Source organism: Oncorhynchus masou, chromosome 30, assembly GCF_036934945.1.
Source record: "Oncorhynchus masou masou isolate Uvic2021 chromosome 30, UVic_Omas_1.1, whole genome shotgun sequence".
NCBI classification, from domain to species: domain Eukaryota; kingdom Metazoa; phylum Chordata; class Actinopteri; order Salmoniformes; family Salmonidae; genus Oncorhynchus; species Oncorhynchus masou.
Genome location: NC_088241.1, coordinates 50755238 through 50761237, shown reverse-complemented (window position 1 = coordinate 50761237; position 6000 = coordinate 50755238). Strand labels below are relative to the sequence as shown.

Here is a 6000-nt window from a genome sequence, read left to right as displayed (position 1 = left end):
ACAGAGGAAGGTACTACTGTCTCCTCTGCTACTACTGCTATGATAGTGGATTGTCATATTGATGATGTTGATGGATTGGAGTTGCGCAATACTCAGCAGCAGTGTGTTAGATTGCCCAACTCAGAAATGCTGCTGTCTATCCAGTCAGGTCTGGGTCATTTAACGGATGGACAGGCCAATGATATTGTGAGGCTACTACACCGTTTTCCATGTCTCTTTAATGACATTCCTACTCGCACAAACGTGTTGGAACATGACATTAATGTTGGAAATGCTACACCTATCAAGCAACACCCATATCGTATCAACGCTTCCAAGAGGAAGATGAGGTGACATATTTGTTGGAGAATGACCTGGCTACTCCAAGTTCAAGCCCTTGGAGTTCTCCTTGCATTCTGGTTCCTAAACCTGATGGTACGTCCAGGTTATGTACGGATTATCGAAAGGTAAATTCTGTCAAAATGCCAGATTCGTTCCCGTTACCCAGACTGGACGACTGTATCGACACTATTGGTGCTGCTAAGTATGTAACTAAGTTGGACCTCTTAAAAGGTTACTGGCAGGTTCCGTTAACTTCACGTGCTTCTGAGATTTCTGCCTTTGTGACCCCAGACAACTTCCTACAGTACTCAGTTATGGCTTTTGGGATGCGAAATGCACCAGCTACTTTCCAACGACTGGTTAACTCCGTATTAGCTGGCGTTCCTAATTGTAGTGCATACCTTGATGACCTAGTGATTTATTCGTCTGAGTGGTCCGATCATGTTGACTCTCTAAGGGTAGTATGTGAATGGTTGGCAGCTGCTTCTCTAACCCTGAACTTGGCAAAGTGCGAGTTTGGGAAGGCTATTGTTACCTATCTCGGTAAAGAGGTTGGCCATGGACAGGTGTGCCCTGTTGATGCCAAGGTCTTGGCTATAACTGCATTCCCTGCACCTACCACCAGACGAGAGCTACGCCGCTTTTTAGGGATGGTTGGCTACTACCGTAGCTTCTGTAAAAATTTCTCTGCGGTAGTTGCTCCATTGACCGATTTGCTCAGTCCGGCTAGATCATTTGTGTGGTCCCCTGATTGTAAGAGAGCTTTTGAATTTTCGAAAGCACTCTTATGTAGTACCCCTGTACTTGCTGCTCCGGATTTTGAATAACCATTCAAACTTGAGGTAGATGCTAGTGCCAGAGGTGCTGGTGCTGTTCTACTGCAGCAGGACAAGAGTGGAGTGGATCATCCTGTTTGTTATTTTTCCCGTAAATTTAATAAATGTCAAACAAACTATGCGACAATAGAACAAGAAGCTCTTGCTTTGTTGTTGGCTCTGCAGTACTTTGAAGTATATATTGGTTCCAGTGCCCTACCAGTGATTGTATATACTGACCATAACCCCTTAGTGTTTCTCCACCAGATGTACAACCAGAACCAGCGTTGGGCGCTGATTGTACAAAATTATAATTTGGAGATCCGCCACAAAAAGGGTTCTGATAATGTATTGGCAGATGCTTTGTCTCGTGTGTAATGAAAACAGTGGATAACAGTATCCCTATACTCGCCACACTCGCCCAGCTTTAGCCAGCACCATCTTCAGACTAGGCTCAATGTCGGTAGTGTTGATGATTGACTACCGGAGAGAGAGACCAAATCAAGACGCTGGACAGAGTGGAATCAAGTATAGCAAAAAGGCAGTTTATTAAGTCAAAGATATTTTGTCCCGCAGTTTAACGTGCACGGATCTAGTTCATATAACTCGGTAAGGAGTCAGGTGAAAAAGAGACCTATACAAAGGTTTACATTCATTTTTATACATAGAATAAAGTGGGTAGAGTCTTGTCGTGTCGGTCTTCTGACTGGTCCCGAAGGGTTGGAGGCGGATCTGCTCTGGCCATAGCAGGAGTCCCATTGGTGCGGAGCAGAGTCCTCTGCTCTGAGCACTCGACCAGTAGAGGGGGATGTGTGTGTTTTATCCAACAAGATATTTGTGTGTCAGGGGACAGTGAGACAGGAGAGCAGAGGGGGTTGTGAAACAACAGAGCTGAGGGGGGTAGTTTTATTGCAGGAAGAGTGACCTGGTTCTTGTTTTAGCAGGGGTACGTGAAATGACTTGAGTCAGGCAGATTAGCTTAGCGCTGTATAATATATGAGCTATGTGTATGAATATTTATAAAACAGTAGCCCTGCCCCCTGGTAAACAGTGTATGATCGCTGGATGGTTATTTTGAAGTGTAATACTACGGGTAATGGAGTCGCTAATGACTAGGTTGTTCAATTTGTCAGAGCTAATGGTGGGAGGCTTCGGCATCTCAGACTCCATGGAGGACAGACCAGAGAAGACTGACTGACTCGTTGCTTAATGGGGAGAACCGGTTGAAAGTTTCTGTCAGCTGAATGAGCGACACCGGTTTAGCATTCCTACAGCATTTCCTTCCAGAAGCCATGAGAAAATTGTCCGGCTGCGGGGACTGTGCGAGGGGATTTATACTAGTATCTGTACTTATTGGTGGTACAGACACTGTTTCATCCCTTCCTACACTTAAAATGACCCTTGCCTAACGATTGCGTCTGAAGCTGGGCTTGCAGCACAGCTATCCTCGTTCTCCTGTATATTACGAGTACAGCGATTGCAATGATGAAGGCATGATGTTAATGTTACTACTTAGTGTCGGCTGGTGGAGGTCGTGTAGAACCATGTCCAGATAAAGCGTCTGGGGGGAAAAAATTGAATGAAAAATATAAAATGGTAATTAAAAAAGGTAAAAACTGTAAAGTTGGCAGGTAGCAAAGAAACGTTAGCAACAAACCGCACAGCAGCACAACCATCTCTGCAGCACTCCACCAATCAGGCCTTTATGATAGAGTAGCCAGACGGAAGCCACTCCTCACGACAGCCTGCTTGGAGTTTGCCAAAAGGAACCCAAAGGGCTCTCAGACCATGAGAAACAAGATTCTCTGGTCTGATGAAACCAATATTGAACTCTTTGGCCTGAATGCCAAGCATTACATCTGGAGGAAACCTGGCACCATCACTACGGTGAAACATTGTGGTGGCAGCATCATGATGTGGGGATGTTTTTCAGCGGCAGAGACTGGGAGACTAGTCAGGATCGAGGCAAAGAAGTACAGAGAGATCCTTGATGAAAACCTGCTCCAGAACGTTCAGTACATCAGACTGGGGTGAAGGTTCACCTTCCAACAGGACAACGACCCATTGCACACAGCCAAGGCAACACGGGAGTGGCTTCGTGAAAAGTCTTTGAATGTCCTTGAGTGGCCCAGCCAGAGCCCGATCGAACATCTCCAGAGAGACCTGAAAATAGCTGTGCATCAAAGCTCCCCATCCATCCTGACAGAGCTTGAGAGGATCTGCAGAGAAAAATGGGAGAAACTCCCTAAATACAGGTGTGCCAAGCTTGTACCGTCATAGCCAAGAACACTCAAGGCTGTAATCGCTGCCAATGGTGCTTCAACAAAGTACTGAGTAAAAGGTCTGAACATTTGGTAAATGTGATATTTCAGTTTTTTTTAAACCTGTTTTTGCTTCGTCATTATGGAGTACTGTGTGTAGATTGATGACAAAAAACAAACAATTGAATTCCTTTTAGAATAAGGCTGTAAGGTAACAAAATGTGGGAAAAGGCAAGGGGTCTGAATACTTTCCAAATGCACTGTACTTTGTATCCATCATTTACTCAAGTGTTTCCTTTATTTTGGCAGTTACCTGTATATTAAATGAGATATGAGGTCCAGATGTAAAGCAGACCCAAATCTATAACAGCAATTGAGTAAATACTACATGAACTGGGAGTCAAAGACAATGAATGATCTCATTTGGCAGTATGGTATGTTTAAGCCTGCATACTGGTTCAAGTTGGTTCAATTCCTTGGATAGATTTAGGATGAGACTCCTGCTGCTCTCTAGGCTGATAGGTGGTGGAGTGACAGCTTTTTCCAATGTTCTTTTCCGGGCATGCTACAAGCAAGGTAGAAACGCCTTTGTCATATAATCTGTTCATTTAATCACTGGCAACAATCCACGTGCTTAATGAAATATGATTGCATCTGTTATGTTAAAGTTTGATGGTAAAGATCTGCTTGTTCAGTTATCCATAATTGCTAATTGTCTACCTTGAATTTTGGCTTGTATTTCAACGTATTTTAAATTTGGAACCCAGAATTAAATTGCATGTGTACTCTGCTAGTTTATTAAGGGGGTCATTTATTTAAAAAAAACACATTGTTTTTGGCTGATCTGAATTCCAAATATTTTGCAGCCTCGGAGTGGTGTGCTCCTTTCTGTTGAATGAGTAGGACCATGTAAAATGTTTGACCACCTGAACCATGACACAAACCTTATACTACAGGGACTTTCTCAGAAATCTTGATGTAAATACATAAACACAGGTGCATGGCCACTAAGGTTTAATCAATTATTTTCTTCTGTTGTAACTGCCCAGTTAGCCTGCTCACCCGGGTTAGTTGGCTCAGCTCCCTGTACCACTCCAGAATGAGACTCCTGCTGCTATAGAAGCGGTAACTGCATCACTTAGCTTCGATCATCACTCTCTTCTGAGCATGCTGCAAGGAAGGAAGGACAGCCATATCTGTTCATATCACCTGTGGTAACAGTCTTGATGTGGAGGTTTGTATTTTTTTAATATGTCAAAGTTTGTCAATGAACAGCTTCTTGACTTAGTATTTTATGTTGTTGATGTAATGAATGACTGGGACAGTGTGTGTTTATGTGTGATTGTGAATGACGTCATACCTTACTGATATCCTTCACCTCCTTGGCCAGTCCTTTGATGAGCTGAAAACATGCTTCTGTCGTGCAATCCAGTTAGGTTAGTCTGACGGAGAGACTGACACAAACAGGCAAGTTAAATGTTAACAGAGCTTGTTATCATCCACTGACATAATCATGTTTGAATTGGTGGACATTGATGCCCTTTAAACTGCTCTAATACAACTGAACTTTGATCTCCAGTCTTCCTGGCAGTGAAGACAAGACTATGGAGTGTAGCAACGCAAGACTAAAATACATACAGTATGACAAAGATATATAGTATAATTTCCAATGGAAACCATTTAGCGTCTACACTTCTGCTCACCTATAGGCTGTGACGTATTCTCCTTTCTCATGATTGAGGGTGCATAGATTTTCTCGGATCTTTAAGTCTCGAGACAATGGAGACATGGCTTGTGTATGTGTGCCATTCAGAAGTTGAATGGGCAAGACAAAATATTTAAGTGCCTTTGAATGGGGTTTGGTCGTAGGTGCCAGGCTCCCTGGTTTGTGTCAAAAACTTTTTTTCCACACTCAACAGTTTCCCGTGTATATCAAGAATGGTCCGCCACTCAAAGGACATCCAGGCAACTTGACACAACCATGGGTAGCATTGTAGTCAACATGGGACAGCATCCCCGTGGAACGCTTGACACCTTGTAGAGTCCATGCCCCGATGGATTTAGGCTGTTCTGAGGGCGAAAGGGGGGTGCAACTCAATATTCGGAAGGTGTTCCTAATGTTTTGTATACTCAATGTATATGGTAACTGTTAACATGCCAGTAGATACCATATACTTCCAGACATTGCGCTAATGCTAATTAGCATTGAATCACAAAACTACCTCTAACTTCCTTCATAATAGATACAGAGACATACAAATGGTATCCTTGAGTTCATTGCCATAATTGGAACCCTTAATGTGTGTTAGCGTGTTCGGGGGCAGGGTTAGAAGTCACCTGCACATAACCCCAATGAGAGAGAAAGAGGGAGCACATACAGTAACCACTGACAGAAGAAAATGAAAAACAAACAAACAATCTACGGCCTGAGGTGGGCAGCCCAGAAGGGTGAACAAGAGCACGGCACAGATGCAAAACAGTTTGTCATGAGAAACTTTTACGTGGACGATGGACTTACCTCATACTCCAGAGACGAGGAAGCAGTTGACCTCTTGAAAAGAACAAAAGAAAGGTCAGCCGAGTCAAGCGCGAGGCTGCACAAG

The 6000-nt window shown here is 43.5% G+C and overlaps 1 long non-coding RNA gene across 1 annotated transcript; it reads right to left on the bottom strand.

Annotated features, from left to right (window-relative positions):
- Positions 1-1660: 1660 nt before the first annotated feature.
- Positions 1661-4878, bottom strand: LOC135523174 (uncharacterized). The gene is made up of 3 exons (XR_010452793.1): positions 4758-4878; positions 4460-4567; positions 1661-3355 (listed from the first exon to the last, which is right to left on the bottom strand). It is a non-coding gene; the product is annotated as an uncharacterized LOC135523174 (long non-coding RNA).
- Positions 4879-6000: the final 1122 nt, after the last annotated feature.